At 38.6% G+C, this 18,343-nt stretch overlaps 1 pseudogene; it reads left to right on the forward strand.

Annotated features, from left to right (window-relative positions):
* LOC140633695 (stAR-related lipid transfer protein 4 pseudogene) overlaps positions 1-18,343 on the forward strand; it is a 316,244-nt pseudogene that overhangs the window by 120,485 nt on the left and 177,416 nt on the right.

Consider the following 18,343-nt stretch of genomic DNA (forward strand, 5'->3'; position numbering starts at 1 on the left):
ACAGAAATTTCTGTCTTCATGGAGCTTGCATTCTAGCATGTGTGTGGGACAAAGTAAATTAGGGCAAATACTTACTGTGAATTATTAGGGATAAAAATAAACCAGGTAGGGCAGCCTGGGTGGCTCAGTGGTTTAGCGCCACCTTCAGCCCGGGGTGTGGTCCTGGAGACCCGAGATTGAGTCCCATGTCGGGGTCTCTGCATGGAGCCTGCTTCTCCCTCTGCCTGTGTCTCTGCCTCTCTCTCTCTGTGTCTCTCATGAATAAATAAATAAAATCTTAAAAAAAAAAACAGGTAAAGAAAAGGAGAAGAGTGATCTACAACTCTAAATAGGATAGTTAGGGAAAGCCTTCCTGAGAGGACAACATTTGAGCAAAGATTTGAAGTAGCTGAGGGTGAGAGGCCATTGGAATATTTGAAGAAAAAGAATATTGGCAGAGCAAATAGCAAGTGCAAAGGTCCTGAGAGGAAAGCATGTCTGCCTTTCAAAGAAAACTGGTATATTGGGTCTGAGGCATATAGATTGAGAAGGAAAGAAATGGGGAGTGAAGGCAGAAGCTTAATAGTAGACCAGATTATATAGGACCTTGTGGGCCATAGTAAGGAGAGACCCCTTGAAGGTGGGCGTGGGGGCTCTGGAGACTTTGGGAAAGGTAATAATATTGTCTGACTCATGCCTTAAAAGCATCCTCCTGGGGGCCATGGGAGAAATAGGAAGACCTTTACATGGCTATTGCAATAATCTAGGAAAGAGGAGATGGTGGGTTAGGCCGGGATAGTTCAGTGAAAATGATGGGGGTAGTCCAGTAAAGGGTATATTTTGAAGATAGAATGAGTATGTTTTGCTGTAGTCAATGTACGAGGATATGAATGAAAGAGGAATCACAGGTGATGTCAAGCAACTAATAGGATTAAGTTGCCATTTATTTATTTTTTAAAGATTTATTTTTTTATTTATTTATGATAGACATAGAGAGAGAGAGAGAAGGGGCGGGGCAGAGACACAGGAGGAGGGAGAAGCAGGTTCCATGCCGGGAGCCCGACGTGAGACTTGATCCTGGGACTCCAGGATCGCACCCTGGCCAAAGGCAGGCGCTAAACCGCTGAGGCACCCAGGGATCCCCTAAATTGCCATTTATTGAGATGGAGGAATTTAGAGGCAGAATAGACTGAGGGGAGTGTTCAATGTGAGCATATTAAAAACAATCTTTAACATGACCTTCAAGGATATATTTACCTCCTCATGTCCTGACCCTCTGACCCCATACCTCTATGCTTCCATCCTACAGATCTTGTGACCATTGCCTCCCCCCTGCTGCATATTTTTGTACATATTTTTCCCTCTCTCTGGAATGCCTTCCCAACTTCCTGGAAGCCAGTTAATCCTTCATCTTTCAAGGTCCAGGTCAACTATTACTTGCTCATAGAAGCTTTCTCAATCTTTTTGACTAGCTTTATAACACCCTGTAAATAATGTTCAATGTCTGGAGGTTACCTCTGGCATGAATGTGTGCTCTGTGGGGAGAGGGATCCTTCTGGGTAGCTCATCTTCTTTTTCCCAGTGCCTGCCTGATGATGCCTGGTGCCTGGTAGCAATCAATGATTATTTTATTTTATTATTTTATTATTTTTAAAAGATCTATCTATCATCTATCTATCTATCATCTATCTATCTATCTATCTATCTATCTATCTATCTATCTATCTATCAGAAACACAGAGAGAGAAGCAGAGACATAGAGGGAGAAGCAGGCTCCTTCCAGGGAACCCCCAATGTGGGACTCGATCCCTGGACCTGGGATCATGCCCTGAGCCGAAGGCAGACGCTCAACCACTGAACCCTCCAGGCGTCCCTCAATGATTATTTTGATCATCCTCTATATTCATTTAAAGATCATAACATAATCTTTCTACAGTTTTTCTTTTTTCTTTTTTTTTTAAGCAGACTGCCCACAAACTACTTCCTTTAATACACAATCCTCCTTCATACAGATAGAAATTGGGCTAGTGGCTTTGGAAATCATCTCAAATGCCTAAGGATTCTTTTTTTTTTTTACTATTAGCAAGGCCGTATCATACTCATATTATATCAGACTCACCCAAGGATTTTCTCTACCTGAAAATCCACTGAAGCATTCAGTGGGAGATCAGTTAGCAAAGGGAGGGTGGCCCTGGTGTTTCCCACACTCTAGACAGTCATTTCCTAAAGCCTCACATTTCCCCATATATGGAGGCACTGACGTCATATGTATGAAAAGCTTAGGCTGTTTCAATGGGAAGAGTTGTGATTCACTGGTAGTGAAATGTCACTTCAATTCTTTGCTACCTTTCATGGAGAATATTTGTAGAAGTGACTTTTCAGCACAGAAGGTGAGAAGAGAAACGGAAGTTTCTGATAGAAGGCAGTTTGTTTCCAGCACATATTGAGTAGCTTACTCTCTAGCTGCCCTGATGGAAGACGTAGCAAAATACGCTAGAGGTAGGGTAAAGGTGTGATGAGGCACAAAGTACTAAATGAGACCCTGCGTTTGGGTGAAACTTCATATTTTTAGTTATAGTTTAGATGTAATGTTTGCCAATGGATGGATTTATCTCTAATTTAAAACAGTAGTATACATTTTTAAATTAACCTGTATAGCACAATTTTCTGGGACTAGCAAGTGAAATATTTGAGGAGATGACATTTGTCCTGAAAGATCTCTCTTCAGGAAATCATTTGGGCATTTTTTAATTAACACCAAGGCATTAGCCAGATGTAAATCCTCTAGTGGAGATAAGCTGTGGGCAGAGATCTTCTTGGCTTGCTCTAGAGAGTTGAGCTGTGATAGTGGGATGTGTTCTCAGGAAAATCTTGAAGTGGGCAGAGACAGTTCCCACATACCCAGACACCTTGATGGCAGGTGCCTCTTCCTAGTGTTTTTGCAATTCCTGGCCTCTTCCCACTTGAGCTTGCCATAGATATTAGCAGTTCATCTCCAGTTTCTAATGAAAGCCTTACTCTTTTGTAAAGGGACTTTGGGATGTCACGGATCTTTAACGCAGGATCTTTTTATTGGTTAATGGTACCTCTTAATACTCTAGAAATCCTATTATGCAGGCAAATTTCTGCATAAGTTAGGGTAGGTTCAGGGGATAGTTCTTCATCTCTTGCCTTTCCAGTTCTCTACTGTGCCAATTATTCAACTTTTAATCTCTCTGTACTTCGCTTATTCTGCCCGACCAGCACCCCTGCTAGCATTTCTCTTCCAGTTGGAGTCGATGCTAGGAAAACTTGTGAGGAAAGAGAGATCTGTCTTTCTGGGATGTATTCAGTAAAACTCTTTTGGTTTAGAGTGATTGAAAATACTAAATTAAGCTCAAATTAATTTTTTAAAAAGAATTCATTGGTTCATTAAACCAGGAATTCCAAAGGATGAAGGCATAGCTAGCTGAAGGCATCCAGAGTTTCAAATAATGGGGTCAGGTTCCTTTGTGTTGTGTTCAGATTTGGGCTCTGCACAGGACAGTTCTCAAGCACAGCTTGCAGTCTCAGTGGGGAGAGGCTCCCTCCTTCCTTCTCAGTATATGTACCCCCCAAAAGAGCTGCTGATCCAAGACAACAGAAGCATCAGTTAACCAGCCTGAGTCATGTGCTTTCTTCTGTGGCAGGGGAGGTAAGATTCTGATGGCATTTCTTTCCAAGTCACATGTGGAGGTACATTTGTCCAGGGAAAGAAATTCAGAGCCAACACGAGACAAGGAGGATGTCTCCCCGCTGCCCTCCCCACATGTTGGGTTAGGTCCATCCTGCTGCGGGGCAATTTTTACGCATCAGGCTGTGTTTCATTCATCACCACACAGTGATTTTTCTCCACCTAGCAGCCTACCTCATGCTGCAGAGGGCCGAGCAAGGATCAATAGACAGATGTTTCAGGGAGTAACTTTCAGCTAAAAATAAGGAAGAACTTTTAACTAAGAAGAGCCTAAAGATGAACTGTCTTGAAAACAGTAGCTTCCGTGTTATTGATTCTTAGCAAAGGGTCTGCTGTCCACATGTAGGATATTTTTAGAGAGGATTTGTGTGGTAGCTGGGAGTGGAAACAAACGATCAGCACTTCTGACTATGGACCGAAGTGCTTTACTGATCGTGTTCACGGCTACAAATACAATCAGGATGACAACACTTGCTGAACAGATTTGAAGCTTGGGTCAGGGAGATCGTGTAGATTGTGTCACACATTTTTCTCATTAAATTCTGAATCATCACCTCTTAAAAGATTATTTTTTTTTTTAAGATTACTCATGAGAGACACACAGAGAGAGACAGAGACATAGGCAGAGGGAGAAGCAGGCTCCACGCAGGGAGCCCGATGTGGGACTCGATCCCAGGACCCCAGGATCACGACCTGAGCCAAAAGCAGATACTCAACCACTGAGCCACCTGGGCATCACTTAAAAGATTCTTGAGATGGGCTTCCCCCCTCCTCAGTTTTATTGAGATATAATTGGCATAACCTGGTGAAGATGGTCTTTGTCTTATAAATCTTTTTTTGTATATACATAAAAGACTAAATATTTTTCAGTTTTATATATTTAAAAACATTTTTCCTCTTGAAACCCATTTCCATCTATTTACTGAGGCTTTGTAGTTTCACTATGTTTATTCATTTCTTTAGTATCATATGTAAAAACCTTATCCCTGCATTTTCTGATCTACTCTAGTATTTCTTGTGTATGCATTTTCATCTTAAAATAAATATCACCAAAAATTTATAGACATTTTTTTTTACCAGGCTATAGCCTCTAATTATTTTCCATGAGTTAAAACTGAAACATTTGAAAAACAGATTTTTGCATTATCTGTAGCATTTATCACATGAGATGCTTTTTTTTTTTTTTTTTTTTGCAAATGGCTGTGTTGAGTGCATGATGTTTTTGTAATATAGAAACAACATATTTGAGAATCTAGGGTTCATCCAAAAATAAAACTCTTTGTGATTTGAGTTGCATCAAGTGTTTAGAGATTTAGAGCCTGCAGACTAGATTCAGACACCTGGGTTCACATCAAACGCTCGACCTAGATATGTGTCTTAGGAACGCTAACAACAACTATTTTATATCTCAATTTCCAGCTCTGTAAAATACTGGCAATAAAAGTGCCTGCCTTTTAGGACTGTGATGGGTTTCAAAAGAGATAATGCAGGCAAAGTCCTTGGCCCAGCACCTAGCTCTTGGTGACAACTCAGCAAACTGTGAACTGTATAATATTATTTTCTATGCAGTAACTTCCACAGATGTGAACACAGCTGTGGGCCAGGGAAAAAGCTCTCAAATAGCAGTTTTCGTGGTTCGCAGTCATTGAACTTTTTGTCTCTGACCATTTGCTTTGTTTGAACTTTATTTGGAGTGTGTTCAAGCCTTAACTCTTTCATGTCTAACAAGTGCAACAGTTGTTACAGTGTTAAAAACCCTAGTATTAATAAGGTTAGGATTATGACAGAAACTTAAATCATTAAAACAAAATGACTAAAATAGTAAGATAATTTTGAAAACACAAGTATGGTAAGAAATGATGCACATCGTAGGTGAGTATGATTCAAGCCACATGGCAAAAGTGCCTTTTCCTTCAAAAAGAGGCTGGGACAAGTGGTCAAGAAGCCCTAAAAATTTGCATGTGGCTAGATTAATAAAACTGGGAAGCTAGGACTAATCTCAATGAGGTGTTTAAAAGCCACCTGCATCTGAGGGGGTATGGAGGGGCTGCCTGTTTCACCACAGCTCACTGGTCCGAAGGCACTAGAGATTGCTAGCAGAGTACCTTCTGATTGTCAGCCGCATGGTAGGGGCTCTGAGACTTCATGAGAGCTGAAAACAGCACGAGGGAGAGCCACTCATGGAAAGTTCTTTTCGGTACTAAGAAGGGCTTAATAGGTTAAAGCCCCTTCTATTTCTACCACTTTAAGCTAATTGGGGTTCATTAGTATACCCATCCAAGATGTCAAGGAGTTCCCTTCAAATCTGCCTCAGTAAGTTTTTAATGTAGATGAAGCTGGTCAATTTAGGGGGTGGAAAAAGACAACAGATTATACAACACCAAGGATGAGTAGGATCTGACTGGCTTTCATGATTCAAAGGACTAATTTGTGCTCTCATTCAGAAGAAATGGATTTGGAAACTGAAAACTTAAACCCTTCTTAGTATGAAGTTGCAAATCTATAGATTGAATTTTTTTAAATTTTTAAAGAATTTTTTTAAAAAATTTTATTTATTAATTCATGAGAGACACACACAGAGAGAGGCAGAGACACAGGCAGAGGGAGAAGCAGGCTCCATGCAGGGAGCCCGATGTGGGACTCAATCCCAGGACCCCAGGATCATGCCCGGAGTTGAAAGCAGACATGCTCAACTGCTGAGCCACCCAGGCATCCCTATAGATTTAATTAGAACAATGTTTCAGAAACTAATCTGTTTTGGAGAAGCTTCTATGTGATCCACACCGTCTAATTTAGACAATATCCTTTGTAATTATTTCTATATAATTGGAAATGACATAGGAAATATAATTTGGAAATATAATTTGAAACACCATAGTATTCAAACCTTCTTGCTTTATCATAGGATGTGAAAAAAATGTCATGCTAGAATTAATTTTCATGGTCCTTTGCCACAAAACAATGTTAATGCAACCTATTTTGCACCATTTTATTCTTTCCATTTGTTAAAATGGTTTTTTTTTTGCATTATGAAATAATTAAAACAGTACTTTTATAAGGTCCTAGAATTTCCTCAACAAATCTCCCATGTGTCAAATGTATTACCAATTAATATAATTTCTTTATTTTAAATGATTTATAGTTTTTTTCAGGCGTAGAGTAAGATATTGCAGCATATAAAGCCCACTCAGTGAATAGTTCACTATGATGGGGAAAGGTAAACAGGTCATGGTGAACAGTTCAATTTCCTTTTTCTTTTTTTGGAAATACACCTAAAAGCATTTTAGAAAATAGGTAATCTTATAATGCAGATATAAAATCAGGTGAAACAGATAAGTTAAAGGATAATGCTATACTCTGCATGTTATAGGAAAAAGTCAACGAGTAACCTCTAATCTGAAAGTTAAACATCCCAGTTATTATAAGGTAACTGCTGGAATGATTTAAAAACTGATTAAAAAATAAATAAATAAAAATAAAAAAATAAAAACTGATTTTTCCCGAAAAGCATGTGACATGAATTATAGATGTAATCCAGGAGTTCAGTATAAGTATATAACTTGAAATTTCCTCAGTCATAACTTTTCTTGCCACTGCGGGTCTTTTTGACCCAATTACCTCCCAAGACCCCCCCTCTCCCCCCCACCACATCAGTTCTTTTCTGGGAGGTTCTGCAGGGTTGTTCACTTTCCCTCAGCTCAGGAATGGCACCTGCCATTTCTTCTTGTCTTCCTTTGGGACCCTCTTCAATGCCTGCTGCTCAGGTGTCTGCTGTTGATGAAGCTGCCAGAAGAGCCCACCAAGATGTTTCTCCTGGGAATCCCCGGCTCTCACGGCGTGTGGTGGTATCGCCAGGTGAGGCTGCGCCTTCTGCTCAGGGCCCTAGCGCCTCATAGGTCCCATGCGGTAGTGTTCCTGCAGCCTACGCTTAGTGCTGTGTAGAAGGGCCAAGCATACCTCATGTTGGTACTGGTGTCATCAGAGCTTGCCTCCCATGTCCTGTAGAAACAACACTGTCAACTGTGTGCCCAGACAGCCCTGTGTGTCCCACACTCCCTCCCCTTGGATCAGAGACTTCACCAGAAGTGGAGCCTTCAGGAAATTTCTCCTGATCTTTACCCTCTACAGTGGTGGCTCCTTCTCCCCCTCCTCTTCCTACCCCCCTTCCTCTTCTTCTTCCACCACCACCTCCTCTTCCTTCTCTTCCTCCTGTTCTCCTCCTCCCTCCTCCTCTTCCTCCTCCTCCTCCTCCTTTTCTTCCTCCTCCTCCTCCCTCTTCCTCTTCCTCCTCCTCCTCCTTTTTGTCTTCCTCCTCCTCCTCTTCCTTTTCTTCTTCTTCTTCTTCTTCTTCTTCTTCTTCTTCTTCTTCTTCTTTTTCTTCTTCTCCTCCTCCTCCTCCTCCTCCTCCTCCTCCTTCTTCTCCTTCTTCATTTATTTGAGAGAAAGAGCACTTGTGTGCCTGAGTAGGGGGAGGGACAGAGGGAGAGAATCTTCCATCAGACTCTGGGTTGGTTGCAGAGCCTGACTTGGGACTTGATCTCACCACCCATGAGACCATGACCTGAGCCAAAACCTAAAAGACAGATAGTTGACCAGCTGGACCACCCAGGTGGAGGTGTCCCTAGACTGTCATTTGTAATATTGCTTCCTTTGACTGAAAGGCAAGATAAATGGCAAACAACTCAAGGTTTATTTCTTTTTAGGACCAAAGTTACCAGGAAGGGACTGTCCATTTTTTGGGTCCTTGGTTTGTAAAATGTGGTTGATTTTTAAATTGGGTTCCCTTACTTGTAAGTAGAAGTCTGAAAATTCATAAGAGAAAATATTGCTTCACACTCATTAAATATTGGATAGAATATAACCAAATTATTATTAATTCCAAGTTGACAGAGTTCAGATTAGTGAGATTTCCATTATTTCTGTTCTTTTGGGAAAGTAGGCCCTTCCTACATAACCTCAAATTTTTGCCTTAAGTGTTTAGTAAGCCTATGTTAAAGTCCCTTACTGTTCGAGTGCCTGGGGCTCTTTATGGAAATCCCTCATGTGACTTTGAGATGTGCAGGTAGTCAGGGGCCGTGCAGCCAGGTAGCTGAGAGCCAGTCTCTGCAGCAGATGTTTGAATCCGGCTTCTTTATTTAGTATCTTTGTGTCCTTGAACAACGGAACCTCTTTGCTTCATTTTTCAAAATGTAAATCGGAACAATTATAACAATAACTACATCATCAGGTTCTTGTGAGGACTAAATGAGCTTAAAACTTGTAAAAAGTTGGGGATCCCTGGGTGGCTCAGCAGTTTGGCACCTGCCTTTGGCCTAGGGCATGATCCTGGAGACCCGGGATCGAGTCCCACATTGGGCTCCCTGTGTGGAGCCTGTTTCTCCCTCTGCCTGTGTCTCTACCTCTGTCTCTCTCTCTGTGTCTCTCATGAATAAATAAATAAAAATTTTGAAAAACCTTGTAGAGTTTAAAACACTTGGCTTATAGCAATACTTCAGTAAATATGAGCTATTATTGCTAGTCAATGCCTGTCCATTTATTTTCTTTTACAGAGGGAATCTTCCATGTGACAGCAAAACTCTGGGAAATATTGACATGATTTAGATCAGTGGTTTTCATGTGTTAGCCTTCTTCAGGATCGTCTGGAAGGCTTTTTACAACCTCACCCTCAGAGTTTCTGATTCAGTCGGTCTGGGGCAGGGCGGGGTGCAGTGCAGATCTGTGTTTCTACTGAGTTCCTGGCTAATGCTGACGTTGTTGGTCAGGATCACACTTGTATGTTTTTCAGGAAGCACCTGGCGTCAGACAGGAATGGGGGTGGACAAGGTAGTCAGTGGGGCTTTGTCAACTGTGCCGGAATGGAGAGCAGGCCCCAAGCCATGCGGAGGAGCTGTAGGGCACATATAGAGAGAACAGCTCAGTGGGCAACTCAGACTTTGAGGTTCTGATGGGAGACTCTCATGACTACCAAATGCAAGCAGGCAGCTGAGTGAGCTGGTTGGATGCATCAATGCCTGAAATTGAGCATAGCCAGGGAAGACAAAATCTGATAAGGAACATATTTCTCTTAGTTATTTTGTGTCTTAATTTCCCCCCTCACATTTACTTCCTGAAAATAGGATGTGTCTGACAATTAAACGTAGTGATTTTCCCCACCTCAGAAAGATTATTGTATTGCCAACCACTTCTTAAAGCTGTTATTATCGTAGAATCAAAGAAATGATAGACCTCCTCAGGACACACTTAATCCTTTAGGTTGGATTTCCTTTACGAAACCTCTTCCTGAATCCCTTTTATTTCTTCCCCCTCTTTCATTTGATTACCATTCATTTATGCCTTAGAGCATGGCACTGCTTGTCTTGACAATGAATTTTCCTTTAGTTTGAGGCAGAAACATCTCTAAATGCTTCAGGGTTGACTTGACCCTGGCCTTCCTTATTTTATGCCACTTAAAGTTGCAAAGATAACCAGATAAGAAAAGTTTGTACAACTCTGGAACAGTTTCTTAGGGCTGAAGCATGAAGCAGAAATATCATCATGTCTTTTCATATCAGTATTAATGTTGCAGTGTTGAAAAGCATAAAGGGTTGTTGGGATTTTAAATTGAATAAATATGAGAGGCAGAGAGGAAATATATTTATGCCACTCCAAGTGTCATTTATACAAATGATCTCATACCCAGGAGAAATGCTTTTAGATCAACAGCATATTTACATAGGTATGTTTCCAAGCCTACCAGCAGTATATTTGATAAATATCTTTTAATATTAAGGAACTTCAGATGTCTGCTCTGGGTGGTACAAGGTTCCTCTGCTCATTTTTCCTTCTTGCTTTTAATATCAGATCCCTCTGAAGTAACAGAAACGCAAACACTAACACACAAAGGAAAATAACAATGCATGACTTGGAGCCATTTTTTGAATTTGATGACACGAATGCAGCAAAAGAATTACTTGGGCGAATGTTAGTGAGATAGTAGTGTTTTTTGTTTTTTGTTTTTTTTGTTTTTTTGTTTTGTTTTTGCATTATATAACACAGAACCATCTTATCTCTCTAAACTATGTGCCAAAATTTATGTGTTACTACAACTTTTCTCACGTGTGATGGTGGTAGTAGTAAGAAGTGTGCTAGAAATATACGCCCCCACCCCCACTATGCACTAGAAACTAATGAAGTACTTGGAGCAGTAGTAAAAGTACTGTTGCTTTGTTCTTTGTTGAAGAGGGTTCTTTTCAAAGTAATTAAAGATGTTAGAACAGGGTAAGCTATTTTTCAGTGATGTTGAAGTGACATTTGTGTTGTTGGCATTATCAAACAATGCGGAGACCACCAAACGTGGTCCCTTTGTGCCTCATTAACACTTCTGGAAATGACTTGGAAAATACAAAAGGTTCTGTATAAGAAAATGTGAAATGGCAATATAAAGTTGGCAGGGAAGCTTCGTAATTAAAATTTGGAAGGCTTTGCTGGTATTTCTGCACTGTGTCCTGAGATTTCTTGCTAGGTCTGCTGTTGTTTCTAAACCATGGCCTGAGATTTCATGGTACATCTCTCTGGTTGCATGGGAAGTTGGAATAAATCTCTGTGACTTTGTCGTGTTGGAGCATGAGGCAAACAATCAAGATCCAAATTCCTTTTCCAGATCTGTCACTTTATCAGTTATGAACTATGCTCAGTTAGTAATAGAGATAAAGCAGAAGCTCGGAAGTTTGTCTCTTCTATTTTTCACGTAATAGTAAATCTGAAGTGGGTAGTTGTTGGTGTTGGACTACTGACTCAAGAATTTCCTGGCCAAAACCTCTGAAGTTCCTTTGTTCTTTTCCTCATAGTCCCAAGATGGCTGCTGGAGCTTCACAGCTATTCTGTCTGCATTCCCGTCAAACGGGAAGGAGGAAGAAGGGCATAGAGGTAAAAAGGATTTCTGAGGAGGTCTGTAAGAATTTTGCTTTTATTTTATAGGCCATCCCTCTCCTCAAAGGACATTGGGAACTGGAATTTTTCAGCTGGACATATAATCCAGGGTCTGTGACTAAGGAAGAAGTTGGCAGGCATTCTCTACCACACTGACTGACCTTGTAAGTGATCTCTAAGTAATCCGGGGTGCATGCAAAATGCTTCGTCCTCTGGTCCAGTCACTTCCCCGCACACTGATCCTCAGTCCCATCACTTCAGGCTTCTTTGAATTGTACACATTATCCACCCTTTCAGTCTGGCTGTTCTAGAAGCAGACCCTAAGACAAGGTTTTGAGTGTAAGTGGTTTATTTGGGAGGCACAGTAGGGGAATAGGGAGGTAAAACACAACGAGAGGCAGCTAATAAAAGTTGTGTTGCCAAGTTAGCTATCCCTGTGGGGGATAAATATGAATAAATTAATATTGAAGCACATCCTGGAGTTATTGGAGGCAAAGGAACTGATGCATTTCTATACAACTATTCTTTGCCATTGGTTGAGGGCTATTTCCTGGTTGTGTCAATCACTCAGCCCTTCTGATCTTGCCATGTGTAGACAGACCTGCCTTTCCCAACTTCTTAGAAAGCCTGCATGCTAACAAATCCAGATTCTGGCAGTGGGAAGTCATCCAGTCGTAAGACCCAAGAGTTGTGGGTGGGCACTTAGAGCATTTGCCTTACCACTCTACCTGTGGATGGCCTTGTCCTTATTTCTGTTGTTCTGGGAACACTTGTGTGATCTTCATAACCCTATGAGGAGTTACTTCCCTGATGTGTTAGTGTTATACTGCTAGACGACAAACAGCCACAAACTCAGTGGCTTAAAACTCTACTCGTTTATTAGCTGACAGCACTGCAGGGTTTTTTAGTATATATATTTTTCCAGTTTCATTGGGAAATAGTTGATACACATCACTGTATAAATTTAAGGTGTACAGCATGATGGTTTGATTACGTGTATTGGAAATGACCACAGTAATAGGGTGAGCTAACATCCATCTTCTCATATAGATACACTAATTAAAAAAACAGGAAAAAGGAAAAACAGATCTTCTCCTTGTGATAGGAACTGTTAGGATTTTGTCTCATAACAGCTTTCATATATATCATACATCAGAGTTAGCTGCGGTCATCATGTTCCCTGTTGCAGCTCTAGTACTTCTTTATCTTAGAACTGGAAATTTTATTTAAAAAAAATTTTTTTTTTTAATTTTTATTTATTTATGATAGTCACACAGAGAGAGAGAGAGAGAGGCAGAGACATAGGCAGAGGGAGAAGCAGGCTCCATGCACCGGGAGCCCGATGTGGGATTCGATCCCGGGTCTCCAGGATGGCGCCCTGGGCCAAAGGCAGGCGCCAAACCGCTGCGCCACCCAGGGATCCCCCTTTAAAAAAATTTTTTTTTAATTTTTATTTATTTATGATAGTCACACAGAGAGAGAGAGAGAGAGGCAGAGACACAGGCAGAGGGAGAAGCAGGCTCCATGCACCGGGAGCCCGATGTGGGATTCGATCCCGGGTCTCCAGGATCGCGAGAACTGGAAATTTTATATTTTGGTTACCATCCTTCATGCCTCCTCTCTTTCCCCCTCCAACACGGATAACCACAAGTCTGATCTCTTTTCCTGTGAGCTTGGTCAGTTTATTTGTTTAGATTACACATGCAAGCAAGGTCATACAATACTTGTCTTTTTCTGACCGACTTACTCCATTTAGCATAATGCCTTCAAGGTCCATCTAGGTAGTCACAAATGGTGAATTTCCTTGGGATTTTTTGTTTTTGTTTTTGTTTTTTTTTTTGTTTGTTTGTTTTTTTTTGTTTTTTTTTTGTGTTTTTTTTTTGTTTTTGTTTTTGAATGACTGATTTTCCATTTTGTATGTATATGCCAAAAATTTTTTTATCCATCCATTGTGAACATTAGCATTGTTTCCGTGTCTTGGCTATTACAAATAATGCTGTTATGAACATAAGGGTGCAGATATCTTTTTGAGTTAGTGTTTTCATTTCCTTTGGGTATATCCCCAAGAAGTGGAATTACTGGGTTCAGGTGGTAGTTCTATATTCAGGTTTGTGAACAGCCCCCGTGCTGTCTCCATAGTGCCTGTCCCAATTTACATTCCTACCAACAGTGCACAAGGGTTTCCTTCTTTCACATCCAGCATTTGTCATCTCTTGTCTCTGATGATGGCCATTTTAATGAGTGTGAAATGTTAACTCATTGTGGTGTTAATTTGCGTATTTGCCTAATGACTGCTGATGTTGAATGTCCTTTCATTTGGGAGAAATATCTCTTCAAGCTTTAGCCCATTTTTAAATTGAGTTATTTATTTATTTTATGTTTTTACTGTAGAGGTGTATGAATTCTTCGTGTTTTTTGCATATTAACCCTGTATCATAGGTTGTCTTCTCACTTGTTGGTGGCTTCTTTGCTGTGCAGGAGCTTTTCAGTTTGAGGTCGTCTCACTTGTTTATTTTGGATTCTGTTGCTTGTGCTTTAGGTGTCACATCTAAAAAATTATTACTAAGACCCGTGTCAATGCATGTCTGTATTTTCTTCTAGGAGTTTCATGGCTTCATGTCTCACATGTAAGTCTTTAATCCATTTCGAGTTAATTTTTGGGAGTTATGTAAGTTATGACTTTAGTTTCTTTCTTTTCCACGTGAATATACCATTATCCCCGCAGAGGTTGTCTTTTCCCTTTTGAGTATTGGCTCCCTTGTTAAGTATCAATTGACTGCATATACTTGGGTTCATTTCTGGTCACTCATTTCTATTCTGTTAGTCTATATGTCTACTTTTATTCCAAAACTATACTGTTTTGATGGCTATAGCTTTATAGTATAGCTTGAAATCAGAAAGTTTGGTGCTTCCTGTTTTGTTCTTCTTTCTCAGGATTTATTTGGTTATTCAGGGTCTTTTGTGGCTCCATATAAGTTTTAGGAGTATTTTCTTTATTTCGATATGAAATGCCATTGGATCTTGATAGGGATCACAGTGAATCCATAAATAACTTTTGTTAGTATTGACATTTTAACAACGTAATTCTTCTAATTCATGAATGTGAGGTACTTTTCACTTATTTTAATCTTCTTCAGTTTCTTTCGTCAGCGTCTTATAATTTTCAGAGTAGATGTCTTTCACCTCCTTAGTAAATTTATTTCTAAGTAGTTTATTGTTTTGATGCTATTGTAAAAGAAATGCTATTTATTTCTTTATCAGAAAATTCATTGTTAGATGTATAGAAACACTACTGATTTTTGTATGTTAATTTTTTGTTCTGAAATGTTATTAAATTCATTGATTAGATCTAACAGGTTCTTTTTGGTTGAGTCTGTAGGATTTTCTATGCATAAAATCTGTCATCTGCAAATAGAGACAGTTTTATTTTTTTCTTTTCTTTTTTTCTACCAATTATGATACCTTTTATTCTTTATTCTTTTCTTGACTGTTCTAGCTAGCACTTCTAGCACTATCTTGAACAGATGTGGTGAGGGTGGTGTTCAACTTTTACCGTTGAGTATAACAAGCTGTGAGCTTGTCATATATGGCTTTTATTATGTTAAGATATGTTCATTTTGTGCTTCCTTTGTTGAGTTTTAATCATGAATGGATGTTGAATTTTGTCAAATAATTTCTCTGCATCTATTGTGATGATCATATTAGTATTTTCTTTCATTCTATTAATGTGACATATCACATGGATTGATTTGTGGATGTTGAACCATCCTTGCATCCCAAGGGTAAACTCTACTTTATCATGATGATGAATAATTCTTTTGATTTGCTGCTGAATTTAGTTTGCTAGTATTTTATTGTGAATTTTTGTGTGTGTATATATATATATATATATATATATATATATTTTCTGTATATATATATATATTTTAAGATTTTATTTATTTATTCATGAGAGACACAGAGAGAGAGGCAGAGGCACAGGCAGAGGGAGAAGCAGGCTTCCTGTGGGGAGCCTGATGTGGGACTCAATCCTAGGACTCCAGGATCACGCCCTGAGACGAAGGCAGATGCTCAACTGCTGAGCCACCCAGGCGTCCCTCATATATTTTTTTATTGGAGTTTTATTTGCCAGCATATAGTATAACACACAGTGCTCATCCTGTCAAGTTGTATTTATATTCATCAGGAATATAGTAGTTTTCTTTTCTAGTAGTGTCCTTTTCTGGTTTTAGTATCAGAATAATGCTAATGTAAAATGAGCTTAGGAGTGTGTCTTCCTTTTTGATTTTTTGAAAGAGATTAAGTAGGATTGGTGTTAATTCTTTTTTAAATGTTTGGTAAAATTCATTATTGAAACCATTTAGTCTTGGACTTTTCTTTGTTGGGAGACATTTGATTACTGATTTAATCTCTTTACTAGTAATTAATCCTTTCAGATTTTCTATTTCTTTTTGATTCAGTCTTGGTAAGTTGTAGATTTCTAAGAATCTTTCCATTGTATTCTAGGCTGTCCAGGTTTTTGTCATATAGTTCATAATAGCCTCTTATGAATATCTGTGTCTTGTGTCTTGTATTTTTTCCTTTATATTTTTGTTGATTAGCATCCTTTTTCTCTTTTCCCTGGTTAATGTGTCTAAGGTTTGTCAATTTTGTTTATCTTTTCAAAGAAACAACTCTGACTCACTCTCTTTGATCTGTTAATAATTCTTATGCAGCCATAAACTTTAGTTACATTTCCAGGTGTGGGGAGTTGGTTCTAAGCCACAAACTGCTGTAACTGATTTTGCCAATGAGAATATTTTTTTATTTTCTTTCTTTCTTTTTTTGCAACCCGGGATTATGAAGATCAAACCACATGATACATAAATACATGTATTTTCAATGGATCAAAAACTCTTGAGAGTAGTCTCGATAGTTTAAACTCTTTTTTCTTTTGTTTCCCTTGCCTTAACAGATATAAGTAGACACATTTTCCTACAGCCAATGTCAGAGAAATGTGTCTCACATTTAGGTTTTCAATCCATTTTGAGTTTATTTTTGTTTATCGTGTAAGAAGTGGTCCAGTTTCATTCTTTGCATGTAGCTGTCCAGTTTCCCAACACCATTTATTGGAGAGATTGTCTTTTCCCCATTGAATATTTTTGCCTCATTGTTGTAGATTAATTGACCCTATAAATGTGGGTTTATTTCTGTTTTTTTTTTTTTTTTCCTGTTCATTGATCTATACACCTATTTTTGTGCCCAATACCATACTGTTTTGGTTGCTACAGTTTTGTAGCTTATCTGGAAATCTGGAATTGTGATACCTCTTTTGTTTTTCTTTCTCGAGATTGCTTTGGCTATTCAGGGTCTTCTGTGGTTCCATACACACTTTAATATTACTTGTTTAAGTTTTGTGGAAAATGTTGTTAGTGTTTTGATAGGGATTGCATTTAATCTGTAGGTTGCTTTGAGTATTGTGGACATTTTTACAATGTTGATTATTCCAACCCATGAGCATGGAGTATCTTTCCATTCATTTGTGTCATTTTCAATTTCTTTCATCAGTATTTTATAGCTTTTGGACCAAAGATCTTTCACCTCCTTGTTAACGTTATTCCTAGGTATTTTAATCTTTTTGGTACAGTTTTAAATGGGATTATATTCTTATTTCTCTTAAAGCTACTCCATTTTAGTATATTGAAACTGTAACAATTTCTGTATATTAATTTAGTATCCTGCAATTTTATTGAATTCATTTATTCTGATAGCTTTTTTGGTGGCATCTTCATGGTTTTCTATGTGTACTATGTCATCTGCAAAAAGTCACAGTTTAACCTCTTCCTCAGCAGTATGAATGCCTCTTATTTCTTTATCTCGTTTGATTGCTACAGTTAGGTATTCCAACACTATTCTGAATAAACATGATGAGACTGAACATCCTTGCCATTTATTTATCTTAGAGAGAAAACTCTACATTTTTCAGCTTTGAGTACAATGTTAGGTGTGGGTGTTTTATATATGGCCTTTATTATGTTGAGATATATTTCCTCTACATCCAAATAAAAAGAAATAGTTTATAGGAAAGGCAACCATCAAGAAGAAAAAACAATCTACTAAATAGGAGGAAATATTTGAACATGAAACATTTGATAAGAGGTTAATATCCAGGATATATAAAGGATTTATATAACTCAACACTAAAAAAAATCTGATTAAAAAAATAGGCAGAGGACCTGAATACACATTTTTCCAAGGAAGGTATATAAATGGAAAATAGACACATGGAAAGATACTCAACATCACTAATCATCAGGAAATTGTAAATCAAAATCACAACAAGATATCATCTTACACTTGTCAGAATGGCTAAAATTTAAAAAAAGATCAGAAATAAATAATAATAAAAAGTGTTGGTGAGTATGTGAAGAAAAAAGAACACTTGTGCACTGCTCTTGGGAATATAAATTGGTATAGGTACTATGGAAAACAGTGTGGAGATTCCTCAAAAATTTAAAAATAGAACTACCATATGATCCAACAATTTCATGGCTGGGTATTTACCCAAAGAAAATGGAAACACTAATTTAAAAAGTAACTTATTTATAGATTGGAGAGACTTTAGCTGGAAAGTGATTTAAACAAAGATGCTAATATTGGTAGCTTAAATTAATATCCTAATGGTTTGGATTATACTGTCAGATTAATTTAGTTGAACAGCCTGTCAGATTTAATTTAATGAATTACTCCCACCTTTACAATAAT

This window comes from Canis lupus, chromosome 5 (genome assembly GCF_048164855.1).
Source record: "Canis lupus baileyi chromosome 5, mCanLup2.hap1, whole genome shotgun sequence".
NCBI classification, from domain to species: Eukaryota; Metazoa; Chordata; class Mammalia; order Carnivora; family Canidae; genus Canis; species Canis lupus.